General features: G+C 42.6%; 1 protein-coding gene and 1 long non-coding RNA gene across 2 annotated transcripts in view; both read left to right on the forward strand.

The window, feature by feature from the left end:
- The window catches only part of LOC118634054, a 123,540-nt gene that overhangs the window by 82,619 nt on the left and 26,152 nt on the right, over positions 1-14,769 (forward strand). The window lies entirely within an intron of this gene.
- LOC118634337 lies at positions 1,606-12,872 on the forward strand. The gene is made up of 4 exons (XR_004960340.1): positions 1,606-1,689; positions 9,519-9,590; positions 10,225-10,305; positions 12,680-12,872. It is a non-coding gene; the product is annotated as an uncharacterized LOC118634337 (long non-coding RNA).

Below are 14,769 nucleotides of genomic sequence, written 5' to 3' on the forward strand. Positions count from 1 at the left end.
CACTTATATGCAAAATATTATCATTTCAACATATAATAATTATATAGATTATTAATAAGATATTATACATTTTTTCACATTGTCTTTAAAATGTCCAAAGTATTGCCCTGGCCAGTTTGGCTCAGCGGTTAGAACGTTGGCCTGTGGTCTGGAGAGACCCAGATTCGGTTCCCACTAAGGGCACGTACCTCGGTTGCAGTTTGTCCCCAGCCCTGATTGGGTCGTGTGGGTGGTAACCACTCAATGTGTCCCTTTCACAACGATGTTTCTCTCTCTCTCTCCCTCCCACTCTGTCTGAACAAAATATTGACAAATGCCCTCAGGTGAGGATAAAAAAATAAAAAATAAAATATCCAAAGTATTGTCATTTGTACATGGAATCAATAAAAATATTGTTAATTAGAGTTTACTTGCTTTATTCCATACTGTCTTTGAAATCTCAGTTTGGTTGCTAAATTTTTAATCAGAGAGACTTGACCTGTATTTAGATTTTATGAATGTACAGTTGAAAAAGTAGTATCAGGTACCCAGACTGTTGCTAACGCCCTTGAATGGGAGGCAGAGAAAGGGCTGTGATTGGAGGGGCCACCTGTGGGCCTCTGGGATGCTGGCAGTGTTCTTTCTGGACATGAGTGGTGTTATATGGCCACCTGTGTCTATCTTGTATGTGCTCTATGGACATTTTAGTTCTCAGAAGAATTGTTTAATGGGGGAAATAATCTAGTGACTTCACCTGTAGCCCCGATCTAGGTCTGTATGGGGCTTCCATAACAAGTTTTGGGGAAAGAGAGGAGGAAATGACAGTTCTGCCCAGAGCTGGGTTCTGACATGAGTTTGTGCTCTAGAGGGTAGACATTAACTATATGATTTGGTGGGAAGAGTGGACAGGAGAGAGAGAGAGAGAGAGAGAGAGAGAGAGAGAGAGAGAGAGATGGAGAGAGACGAACACAAAGAGGACGTGAAAAGAAAGGTTTGAATAAAGAAAGAGCAAAGATCACCATCCATAAATTAAATAAAAATTAGGGTATTTTGATGGCACCATTACCCTGGTTTCCCATATATATTTCTGTACAGTAAATAGTTGTAATTATTTTGCATTTTGATCCAGAAATAACTTCTTCATTTTTCAGAAATATCAGTGGAAATAACTTGCAAGAAATACATAAGGAATCATTTGCAGGCCTGCTATCTCTCCAGTATTTGTAAGTTAATTATATTTATTTACGAGTTGTTTTAGTTATATTATCTGTAAAATAAACAAGGGGTTCAAATGAGATCATCTCTATAATTACTCCAGGCAATGCAGTTCTACAATTCTGTAAGTTTGTAGGGCTCCAGCCCATCTCTAGCATTTACTATCTCCTATTTTCAGTTTTGTAATCATGTAGACAAGATACAGGTAGAAAAACTCTTCAGTTAGAGATGAAAGGTGGTAATGAGGTCTGAGTAGTTATATACACGCATATGACTTGTTATGTAAGTGTTCATATACTAGCTGGTTGCATTTATATTTAGTTTAGGGCCCATGGATCAAATCAGACCTATGTATGTTTGTTTTTTTCTTACAGCACATAAGAATGATTTTTATACTTTCAAAGGGCTGTAAAAGAGCCCTGGCCACTGTTGCTCAGTTGGTTATAAAGTGTCATCTCAAACACCAAAGCGTTTCTGGTTCGATTCATGTTCATGGTATGTACCCCGGTTGCAGGTTCAATCAACAATCAGAGGGTGTGCAGGAGGCAACCAGTTGATGTTTCTCTCTTACATCTCTCTCTCTCTCTCTTTCTCCCCCCTCCACTCCTCCCCCTTCTGTTCTCTCTCTAGGATCAATAAAAAAAAAAAAAAAGGAAGGGGCTAGAAAAGAAATGAAGAAGAATATGTGAGACAGACTGTCTGTGGCCTGTCAAGCCTAAAATATTTGCCTTCTGGCCTTTAAAAAAAATGTTTTAAAATGTTAATTTAGTAAAATAAGAGGAATTCTGGTGAACTCAAATTGGCTCCTGTAGGAAAAGAAAATATAGAACACTCAATTAATTTGAATGCCATTAACCTACAATTTTTTGGTAATTTAATCTAAATTAGATTAACATTTACATATTAAATGTATCACTAAGAAGATGAATTATGTTAACAGTATTATTAAGAACATATTAAGTTACCAAGAGAACAGACTGGTGTTAAGGATTTCAATGCTGGAATTGTTATAGCAATACTGAAAATAAATGTTTAAAATGATGTATACTTAGAAATGTCTACACTAAGTTAGCATATCAGCAATGCCCCGAACTTCACTAATTACAAAATAAAAATCCTCCAGCCACCCTGTCAAGGAAGAAATGCTTGCCTAGTGATTGTATTTATTTAGAGATAGGGAGATGACCTTTACTATGAAAATTCAGTTATGGTCCTTTGTCCATCGCATCCAGAGCTGTGTGTGTCATTAGTCCTTATTAAGCTAATTATGATGCTCTTTAGTAAATAGATTGATTTTGCAAATGTAGAAGGCTTACGGGAGGTGGGTATAAAGAGCCTCATGTGACACTAAAATAGTCCTTTGGATAATCAAACCTTTCACGCCTCGGAGGGACAACCAGTTCTGTGCTGGTCTTCTCGGGGATCTGCCGTCTGGGTTCCAGTTCTTACAAACAGTGTGGAGGGAACAAGTGAGGTAATTAACTGCTCCACAGATTGGGTCATTCATCACTCCTACTTTGTGAGCTAGTTATTTCACGGTAGCATAAGTATTCCCATTCATTTAAAAATGCCAAGCAATTAACAAGCTACAGCCAAGCCGATGTGGCTCAGTGGTTGAGCTTCGACCCATGCACCAAGAGGTCACTGGTTTGAGTCCTGGTCAGGGCACATGCCCAGGTTGTGGGCCAAATCCCCAGTGGGGGGCATGCAGGAGGCAACCAATCGATGCTCTCTCTCTTCCACGTTTCTCTCTCGCGCTCGCTCTCCTTTCTTCTCCCTCTAAAATCAATGAAGAAAAATATTTTTCTAAAAAAAAAGAAGAAAAAATAAACAAGCTACAAAAGAATATGCCAAGCCCTGTACCTAGTACTGTAGGCACAAAGATGTGTAGGACAGGGTTCCTACCCTTCTAGTAACTCATGACCTCACAGGGAAAATAAACATATAAGCTTCTTCCATAGCGCACAAGGCTAAATGGAAGACAGTGTGCTGCAGAGGCACACAAGAGGGAGCCATGAAGTAATAAAATGACATTTCTTTTAAAACAGTCATTTTTCTCCCTCTACCTCCCAGCTATTTGTTTATTTTATAAATATTTGAGTTTGCGCCTGTTCACATAGACAATGCAGATGAGCAGGACCCAGTCCATACTTTCAAAGAGTTTATGCTCAGAGGAAACAGGATGCAAACATAACTGTATGGGAAAGAAGAAACGGATGTGGGCAGTGAGAGATGTAAATTGGGTTTGGCACAGCAGAGGGAAAAGAGATGCTACCAGAGCGATGCTGTTTGAACAGGACCTTGAAGGGCCCTTGGAGATCATTGCACAGACATTTGGGGGTAGAATAAGCTTGCAGAAGGAGCGTAGGGAAAGGCAAAACACAGGATCAATACCTTGGGTGCCTGTAGAGTGCGGTAGGGAGAGGAGGAGAGGAGAGCCAGCTCTTCTAGGGCTTTGAATGCCAAGCTGCGGTGTTACCACACCAGTGCTCCAGGACCAGCTTCAGTCTAAGACAGAATCACGTGGAGGGCTTGTTGAAACTCAGGCTGCCTCCCCACAGGTAATAATCCAGTGGGTCCAGAGAAGGGCTGAGAATTTGCATCTTCAGTAAGTTCCCGAATGATGTTGGCTGGTATTTGAGAACCACGTCTGGACTGTTAATCCGGTGACTGTGTGCAGGATGGATTAGAAAGGGGGAGACTAGATACTTCCGGTCACGATGGCGGGTAGGTAAACGCGGTTTCGCGTCCTCCCACAATCACATCAAAGTTACAACTAAACTACAGAACAACCATCATTCAAAACCGCCTGAAATCAAGCTGAATGGAAGTCCTACAACTACGGAATTAAAGGAGCAGCCACATCCAGACTGGTAGGAGGGGCGGCGGTGCGACAGGCTGGTCCCACACCCACGTGTGGCGGATAAAAATCAGGAGGCTCCCTCGGCTGGGAAGGTCCTCCCTGAGGACTGAGGGGTCCCCGTCCCACACCAGGTGCCCTGCTCAGGGTTCCAGTGCCAGGAAGAGAATCCCCATAACTTCTGGCTGGAAAAACCAGCAGGAACTGAGGCTCAGGGAAGCTGAAGCGGCTGGAGCCCCAGGCAGCTCCTTAAAGGGCCCGCGCATGGACTTATCGGACTCTCTCCCTCTAAGCTTGGAGGGGAGGCAGCTCGAGGGGTGCCAGAGACATACAGGGAAGAACTGAGCTGTTTGGCACTGGAGCGAGGGCTGGAGAGGGGGCTTTCTCCAGGACAGACATGCTGTCAGAGGCCTTTGTTCCTCTGGTGAGCCCTTCCCTGGGGCGGCAGACAGTCGCCATATCTGGGACTCCAGCAACCTGGCTCACACGTGTAGCCCCGCCCTGGTGATTCCCTGAGGCCCCACCCCACCCAACTTTCAGGCCCACCCAAGCTGTTGCCACTTGCTTAACCATAGGATTGGCCTGTCTTGGATCCTGCTTCAGGTTTTCCCTAAATTCTTTCAAATGAGCAGCATCTGGTCTCAGCTAGCCCCATACCGCTCGTTAAGTAATACACAGAAACAAACACAGGGAGGCAGCCAAAATGAGGAGACAAAGAAACAGGTCCCAAATGAAAGAACAGAACAAAACCCCAAGAAAAGAACTAAGCGAAATGGAGATAAGCAACCTAACAGATGCTGAGTTCAAAATAGTGCTTCTAAGGATGCTCAATGAACTTAGTGAGAACCTCAGTGAACTTAGTGAGGGCCTCAACAGTATAAAAAAGGACCAATCAGAAATGATGGATGCACAGTCAGAAATGAAGGAGGCATTAACTGAAATAAAGAATAATTTACACAGATTCAATAGTAGAGTACGTAAATCCAAGAAACAAACCATAGATTTGGAATGTAAGGAAGCAAACAATGCCCAATCAGAACAGCAAGAAGAAAAAAGAATCCAAAAAAAAATGAGGATAGTGTAAGGAGCCTCTGGGACAACTTCAAACGTGCCAACATTCGCATCTTGGGGGTGCCAGAAGGAGAAGAGAGAGAGCAAGAAATTGAAAACCTGTTTGAAACAATAATGGTAGAAAACTTTCATAACTTGGTGAAGGAAACAGACATACAAGTTCAGGAAACACAGAGAGTTCCGAATAAGATGAACCCCAAGAGGCCCACACCAAGACATATCATCAAAATGCAAAAGGTTCAAGACAAAGAGAGAATCTTAAAAGCAGTAAGAGAAAGGCAGCTAGTTACCTACAAGGGAATTCCCATAAGGCTGTCAGCTGATTTCTCAAAAGAAACTTTGCAGACCAGAAGGGAGTGGCAAGAAATATTCAGAGTGATGAAAAGCAAGAACCTACAACCAAGATTACTCTATCCTGCAAAGTTGTCATTTAGAATTGATGGCCATATAAAGACTTTCCCAGACAAGAAAAAGTTAAAGGAGTTCACCACCACCAAACCGTTATTATATGAAATGTTGAAGGGTCTTTTTGAAGAAAAAGATAAAATATATGAACAAACAAAATGGCAATGAATACATAGCTATCGACAATTGAATCTACAAACAAAATGAACAGGCAGAACAAAAACATTCTCATAGATACAGAGAACATTTAGTTGGTTCCCAGATGGGAGAGGGGTTGGGGGAATGGGTGAAAAAGGTGAAGGGATTAAGAAGTACAGATTGGTTGCTAGACTGACAAACCTCAAAGGGAAAGGGGTTGGGGGGGGGGGAGAAATAAACCAAAGAACTTATATGCATAACCAATGGACACAGACAATAGTCTGGGAAAAGGCGGGAGGGGTCGGGAATGGGGAGGAGGGGGTCAATGGGGGAAAAATGAGGAACATCTGTAATACATTCTACATTCAACAATAAAGATTTAAAAAAGAAGAAGAAGAAGAAAGGGGGAGACTAGAGATGGAAATAACAGTCAGAAGACAGTTAGACCCATCCTGGTGAACAGTAGGGACTGAACTGGAATTAGTGGAAATAAGACAATCAGCTATAGACAAGAGATGACATTTTTAGATAAAAAGCCAGCATCATGTTGTTCTCAGCTTTCCCACTGCTGTACAATTGAAGCGATTAAACTCGTGGATTGTTAAAGCAATGTAAAGTAAAAGATGAATTTCTATAATAGAATGTCATTCTGAATTAGTTCAAGTTCTATATTAATTAGAGGAGTAACTTCCATTCAAGTTATGTGAAAAGGCATCTTTTATTTCTTCTGGAACTGAATTGGCCTAGAAAAACAGAACTAAACCAGGAAGGTGTATAGACGTGAGACCATTTCTTTTATTTATTATTTTTTTCCTTTTTAAACTTACCTTTATTGTTGAATTTGAATGTATTTCAGATATCCCCTCCTTTCCCCTCCTTGACCCCCACCTCCTCACTCCCACTCCCTCCTGCTTTCCCCACACTATTGTCTGTGTGCATTGGTTATGCAAATAAGTTCTTTGGTTTATCTCTTCCTGCCCTCCCACCCCCCTTCCCTTTGAGGTTCATCAGTCTAACAACCAATTTGTACTTCTTAATCCCTTCACTGTGTTTGCACATCACCCAACCCCCCTCCTATCTGATAAGCAACAAAAAGTTCTCTGTATCTGAGTCTGTATCTGTTCTGCTTGCTCAGATTCTGCTTGTTTATAGATTCAATTGTTGATAGATATGTATTTATTGCCATTTTATTGTTCATATTTTTTACCTTGTACATTTCATATAATACTAGTTTGGTGGTGATAAATTCCTTTAGCTTTTTCTTGTCTGGGAAGCTCTTTATATGTCCATCGATTCTAATTGATAGCTTTGCTAGGTAGAGTAATCTTGGTTGTAAGTTCTTGGTTTTCATCACTTTGAATATTTCTTGCCACTACCTTCTGGCCTGCAACGTTTCTTTTGAGAAATCAGCTGACAGTCTTATGGGATCTCCCTTGTAGGTAACTAACTGCTTTTCTCTTGCTGCTTTTAAGATTCTCTCTTTGTCTTGAACATTTTGCATTTTTGATGATGATATGTCTTGGTGTAGGCCTCTTGGGGTTCATCTTGCTTGGGTCTCTCTATGCTTCCTGGAAGTGTATGTCTGTTTCCTTCACCAAGTTAGAGAAGTTTTCTGTCATTATTTTTTTCAAACAGGTTTTCAATTTCTTGCTCCCTCTCTTCTCCTTCTGGCACCCCCATAATGTGAATGTTGGTACACTTGAAGTTGTCCCAAAGGCTCCTTACACTATCCTCATTTTCAGGGTTCTTTTTTCTTTTTGCTCTCTGATTGGGTGTGTTTTCCTTCCTTATATTCTAAATCAGTGGTTTCCTTCTTGGCTTTACCTTATCTACTATTGATTCCCTGTAAATTACTTTTTATTACAGTTAGTGCATCCTTCATTTCTGACTGATCCTTTTTTATGCTCTTGAGGTTGAAGTTCTCACAAAGTTCCTTGAAATTCTCACTAAGTTCATTGAGCATCATTATAATCAGTTAACTCTCATCTGTTAGATTGATTATCTCTGTTTTGTTTAGTTCTTTTCCTGGAGTTTTGTTCTGTTCTTTCATTTGGGACATGTTTCTTTGTCTCCTCATTTTGGCTGCCTCCCTGTGTTTGTTTCTATATATTAGGTATAGTTGCTATGTCTCCTAGGCTTCCTAGAGTGGCCTATTGTAGTAGGTGTCCTGTAGGGTCCAGTGGCACAGCCTCCCTGGTCACCCAACTGGGCCATCAAGGTACACCCCTCACGTAGACTTTATACCCTTCTGTTGTAATTGAGTGTTGATTGCTGTTGACACATCAATGAGAGGGTTTTACTCAGGCTGATCAGCTGTAAGACTGGCTGTGCCCACTGACCACCGACCTCTGACTACCTTGGATAATCAGTTGTGCAGGGGCCCACCACATAGGGCAAGACTTACTTCAGCAAGGCTCTGGTACCACTGAGTCCATTTCTTGAGTGTGTCACTGTGAAGGTGGTTGGGTAGTGGTGCTTTGCCATGGTCCGAAGCTGTCCACTGGGTGTGCTGGCTCTAGGGCAAGGTCAGCCACTGTTTGTGTTTTATCCAGGGCCACCAGGCATAAACTACAAAGCAATCTGCCAATGGGTGCTTCTTGTGGTGGGCTTGGAGGTGCCCAGGGAAAGACAACCTGTGAACCAAGGCTGGCTCCTTCTAGTGCTGGGCCTGGGGCCACTTAGCAAGAGGTATGGGTCTTGCTGAAGCCAGATGCTGCTTGTTTGAGAGAATTTAGAAAAATCTGAAGCAGGAGGTAAGTAGGCCAATCCTATGGTAAAGCCACTGGAAACAGCTTGGGTGGGCCCAAAAGTTGGGTGGGGCAGGGCCTCAGGTAATCACCAGGGTGGGGTAAACAGTGTGGGCCAGGTAGCTGGAGTCCCAAATGGCACCTGTCTGCTGGCCCCATTGGGGAAGGGCTCACCAAAGGAACAACAGCCTCCGCCAGCATGTCCGACTGGGAGAAACCTGCCTCTTCAGCTCTCACCCTGATGTCAAACAACTCAGTTCTTCGCTATACGTCTCTGGTGCCTTTCAAGGTGCCTCCTCGGCACTGGAGCCCAGAGGGTGAGTGCAGTAAGTCTGAGTGTGGGCCCTTTAAGAGGAGCTGCCTGGGGCTCCAGAAGCCTCAGCCTCTTTCAGTCTCAGTTCTTGCTGGTGTTACAGCCAGAAGTTATAGGGACTTCTCTTCCTGGTACTGGAACCCTGAGCTGGGGAGACTCATGTGGGACGGGGACCCCTCACTCCTCAGGGAGGACCTTCCCAGCCTAAGTGCCCTCCTGATTTTTATCTGCAACGTGTGTATGGGACCAGCCGATCTGTGCCTCCACCCCAGCTACCAGTCTCCATGTGGCTTCTTCTTTAATTTTGTAATTATAGGACTTCCATTTAGGTCCATTTCCGGTGGTTCTGAATGATGGTTATCTGCACTTTAGTTGTAATTTTGATGTTGTTGTGGAAGGGGCGGTATCACATTTGCCTACGCTGCCATCGTGACCCAGAGCCCACTCATGAGGCCATTTCTTTTAATATTAGAAATTTATAATTATATAGAAAGATAAAGACTGTGCTCATAATCTAAATTTGATGAGACCACAAAAAGTTATCTAATCAACTCAAGATCTAATCAGGTCTGTAGTTACACATTTTATTTATGAAGATCGTGAAGGTGAGACTCTTAAGAGAGATGAGGGCAGGGACAGGGGCTCTGGAAGGTTCAAATCACATTCCTGAGGTTAGGAGTTTAGACTAAAGCTGTGTATTCAATGTTATCATTCTAACCTCTACCAGTTATTCCTACTAATTAGATATCTAATAGCTAATTGAAACACTATTTATTTTTACTTTTTCCAGAGATGTATCCTGCAATGAAATAAAATTTATACAAAGGAGTGCATTTGAATCATTGCCTTTTTTGAAATATTTGTAAGTTATAAATATAACTTTATTGTGTTTAGAAATTTGATAAAACTTAATTGTAAACCTCTCTGTTATTTATTTTGAAGTATGTTAAAATTTTATTGGTAGAAAGCTACTAGGTTCCGTAGGAAATCCTTGTTGTCTCTAGCACAGACTCGTGTGAGAATTGTCTGAGACCGGAAGGAAGCATGCCACAGCAGTGTTCTCACCAGGGTGATGCTGCGCCCAGGTGAATTTGGCAAGATGCGAGAGATTTTTGGTTGTCAGGACTGTAGATGTTCTACTGGCACCCAGTGGGCAGAGACCAGAGTTGTTATTCAACATCCTACAAGGCACAGGACAGCCCCCGTAACAGAGTTATCTAGCCCACATGCCAATAGAGTCGGAGTTGTGTTTCCCTGTTCTAGAGAAATGCAGATCACTTAGTACAGGTGTTTTGGAGCACGTACTGTTCGTATCTAATGCCACATGTGTGAACATGGAAGCATGACTCATAAGCAAACATTTCCCACAGTGAGACTGATTTAGTGGAGAGAGGGAGTATTGAGGTGTTTTATCATATACAAATTAGAATCACTGCTAAAGGATAAATATCTAAGAGAATATTTTTCTCTTCTTTTGCGTGTGTCTTTTTTTGTAGAAATCTTGGTTGCAACTTAATCGCAAAAGTGAGCTATGGAACATTTCAGGCCTGGCATGGAATGCAGTTTTTACACAAGTTGTAAGTAAAATGGAAGATGAGCACATGTAAAAACCTATGTGTAAAAACACCGGACAGTGATTGGTTGCTGGGTGTAAGCCCAGTTTGAACTCTGAAAACTATGGCTTAAGAGGCTTTCTTTTTTCAAATGAGGAAACTAAGGTACAGAGAGGCCGAGAGAGCGGTCTAACTCACAGATGCCATGCTCTGCTCTCCCCAGTACTGATCTGTGGCAGGGGCAGTAGATGCGCCAGGCCCATAACAAAGTAGCGTTGTCATGGGAACCCCAGTGGTGCTGCTGCTCCGATGTATGAATGGCCCTTGAAATTCCACTTCTGAATTTAACTGTCATTCTGGCTCATGGGCACAGTTCCCAACTGTTTAAATGTACGCACCACAGAATGAAAGCACTAAGTCGAGCTCCGAGGTACCAGGGAGCACAAGGTGTGGGTGCTTCCTCAGCCATGAGTCTCTTAAATGGTGAAGCAGAAAGAATTCCTAACCTGCCACAGGGCACTGCTCTCCTCAGTACCCAGAACGTTATTTGCAGAAAGTATGTGCCTCTGCAGTGAATTCTCTGTGGCAAAGGGAACCTTCGAGGTGTGGAAGAATATGCCGTTATGTGAAGGTGTGGTGGGAAAACATTCACAGAGAAACTGCATAGCTGTAGCCTCATTCCAGTTTCTTTCCCGACTTCTCCTCAATATGAAGTTGTGGTGTTATTCCCTCTCAGCTCGAAAATTCTGTGATTTCTCTGTGATACAAGCAAATCGTAGTGGGTTTGTTCAGTGGCTGAAAAGGATTTGAGACTCAAGGTGAAGATCGTCCTCTAAACTTGTCTTTGGAAAAGACTGTCTTCCTGTCTTGTGGTTCAGAAATCCAATTTCACACGGTTCATTTCGGTTAGACGTGGCGTCAGGGTGGGTCTGGAGCTGGATGGACAGTTCCTGCCGACGCCCAGCAGCAGCGGCCTCCCCTCTTCCCGCGTGAAGTAGCTGATGCCTCACTTGGGGAAGGACACTGAGGGTCAGTTGCTTTGGCCCGCGTCAGAGAGCAGGCTGGTGAGGTACCTCCACCAAGAGGTTTGGTAGTGAACTCGGCGCTCAACTTAATTCTTTTATTCTGTGGTGCATACATTTCAATACAATGTGTTAAACTCACCACCTTTACTAAACACGTGTAACACTGAGAGTCCCCCCTAGAATCTGAGTCCCACTAAAGTTGTGGAATCACAGTGGGTAAAAATGAATGAATTCATTCAAAAACATTGACTGGGTGTCGTGCCCACTGTGTGGCAGCGCTGTACTAAGTGCTGGGGGTACAAGAAGAAGAGGGCAGGGACTTTGTCCCCAAGAAACTTGGATGGTGGAAGGAGGAAGATGGATGCTGATGGGGAAACATCCGAGAGCCGTGCAGCATCTCTGCAGCAGGCTGACGAGACAGGAGGGAGCCAAAGCGGGGCATGGGGTGGTTGGAAAAGATTCCTAATAGAGGAGGCAGCAACTTGTTTATCTGGAGTTTTGGGGTTCATCTTAATGACAGAAAAAGGTAATGAAAGAATCAGAGCTAGCTGGTGTTAGAAATAAATTGCTACTCCTATCACGTGATTTGACTAGAGCTGTACTTCTAAAACTACTCACAGTTACTGTCAAAAGATTGTCAGAAACCGTAAGTGTGTGTTGGGGGCTGGGCTCCTTTGTCTGGGGCCAGATCTTTCTCATGGGCAAAACTAATTTGCTTCAGGAAACCTTTGCCACAGTGAGATATAAACTCAGTCACATCTCTTCCAAAGGCAGCTTGCCAAGGGAGGATGCCACCCCTCGAGTTAAGTCATTGTATCATCTATATCATGTCTTCCTGGGGTTTTATAAATTGAAACCATGTTTCCCCTGCATTAAATAAGTTTGTAATAAGTGTGAGGTGGATTTATCCTGAAACGAATGAGTCTTAAGCTTCAGGGCTCTTCACTTGCATAGGCCCCTTCCAAGTTCTAGCAAGTGGGAGGGGCCTAGAACTTTCATATTCGTAGTTTTGCATCTTTTCCCAAAACAGATGTGGTTCAGGCTCCACAAAACTTTGATTCACCCCTGGGTTTCAAGTATAGTTCAGTAAGTTTCTTGAATGAAGTTTCTATGTTAGTGACTAACACTGAGTGAACAAGTTAGTTAGCAGTGTGATAGAGAATTAATTTTGAATATGAAATCCACCTCAATGACATGCCAAGAGTGTGTTAATGAAGTAACACTGTGTGAGTGGTAGTCATACTCATATTTCTTCCAGATAAAATCAGGAGTGAAATGTATTATGGAAAACCAGCAGTGGTTGATAATCCTAATGATAAGAGTATCCTTATTTTTTCTGACTTTAAAGTGCTTTTCCGCATTCGCCTACACAGGTCCAGACTGATGGTTTATTTTAAACACTTCACTGAGGTCACCTCATTGATTCTAACAATAGAAGCCCCATGATTTTAGGAAACGGGGGACTCTACGCTGTAGAAAGGCTCTGCCCTGTCCAGGTGGAGCACATTCACTGCTGGCTTGTCTGTGGAGCATCGATGTTGGGCAAGAACATAGGCACTAAGGGAGAAGAAGAGGAAAACCCAAGTCTATCCCTGTGGAAGTATTTACCCCACTGGTGAGAATATCAGTGAGGTAGGTCAGGCCACACTGTGAAGGCCAATTGAGCTGCGGTCACAGAGACACCCTAATATTCCTCTAGTCAACCAGCATTGATTGGTGCCCTTTAGACAGCGTGAGCATACACGACACCACAGGGCATTGTCATCACTTTTTGGTATGGACTGAAATCCTGGTGGCTTCTTCTTTGATTCCAAAAGGCATAAACTTTGACAATGAAAAAACAAACAAGTGGGGTCTATCCTTTGGGATGATTTAGAGTGGCTGTTTTTTTTTGTTTGTTTTTTTCCTCACCCGAGGACATTTTTCGATATTTTGTTCAGATAGAGTGAGAGGGAGAGAGAGAGAGAGAGAAACATCGATGTGAAAGCGACACATCGAGTGGTTGCCACCCACATGACCCAACCAGGGCTGGGGACAAACTGCAACCAAGGTACGTGCCCTTAGCGGGAACCGAACCCGGGTCTCTCCGGACCGCAGGCCGACGCTCTAACCGCTGAGCCAAACCGGCCAGGGCTAGAGTGGCTGTTTATTTGTGATGGTTCAAACGTTTTGAGATTGTCAAACCCAGAAGATATGATGATACTTTTCTCCTTCCAACTGCATCTTATTGTAGTCATTCTTCCTCTGCCCATAATGTTTCTTTAGTACCTCCATTCATTAGGTGTTTATTATGTTTGAGGCACTATACTTACTCCTTTTACTCATTATACAAATTAAGAGAACATGCCTAAAGCTCTTAGAGTAGTGCTTGGCACGTGGTTAATGCCCTTTACATGTTACCTCACACTATATCTCACCTCGTTTTCCCAGCAACTCTTGTGATATATCCATTATTATATCCACTGAAACTCAGAGACGTTGGGTAACTTGCATAGGTTCACACTATTAATTAGTGGCAGAACCACTTGAAAGCTTTGCAAGTAATTTTCTATTCTTTTTTACCCTTATGAAAAATGCTACTGTGAACATTCACGTACAAGTGTTTGTATGGACATACATTTTTAATTCGTTTGGGTGTATACCAAGAGTGAAATTGCAAGGTCATATAGTAACTCTTTGTTTAACTGTTTTCCACAGTGGCTTAACCATTTTGCATTTCCACCAACAATGTATGAGGATTCCAGTTCCTCCACATCCTTGCCAGCCTTTGTTACTGTCTGTCTGTCTGTCTGGTTATAGTCATCTTAGCGAATGTAAAGTAGTATTTCATGGTGGCTTTAATTTTTTTTAATTAATTAATTTTTGTTTCAGATGTTTCTCCTTTTTCTCCCATTGACATCCTCCTCCTCACTCTCGCCCCCCCCCCACAGTATTGTTGTTTATGTTCATTGGTTATGCATGTAAGTTCTTCAGTTTATCTCTTCCCACCCCCACCCTCATTCAAGGTTTGTCATTCTCATCCCCACTTCTATATCTCTGGGTCTATTTTGTTCATCACTTTATTTTGTTCATTACATTACACAAATAAGTGAGATCATGTGATATTTGTCTTTCTCTGATTGGCTTATTTTGCTCCACATAATACTCTCCAAGTCCCTTCAAGTCGTCTCAAAGGATAAGAGATCTTTCTTTTTTACAACTGCATAGTATTCCATTGTGTAGATGTACCACAACTTTTTTATACACTCATCTTTTGATGGACACTTGGGCTATTTCCATATCTTAGCAATGGTAAATAGTACTGCTATGAACATAGAGGTGCATATATCCCTTCTGATTGGTGTTCAGGCTTCTTAGGATACACTTCTAGAAGTAGGATCACTGGGTCAAATGGCAGTTCAATTTTTAATTTTTTGAGAAAACACCATATTGTTTTTTATAGTGGCTGCACCAGTGCATTTCC

This window comes from Molossus molossus, unplaced genomic scaffold (assembly GCF_014108415.1).
Source record: "Molossus molossus isolate mMolMol1 unplaced genomic scaffold, mMolMol1.p scaffold_m16_p_19, whole genome shotgun sequence".
NCBI classification, from domain to species: Eukaryota; Metazoa; Chordata; class Mammalia; order Chiroptera; family Molossidae; genus Molossus; species Molossus molossus.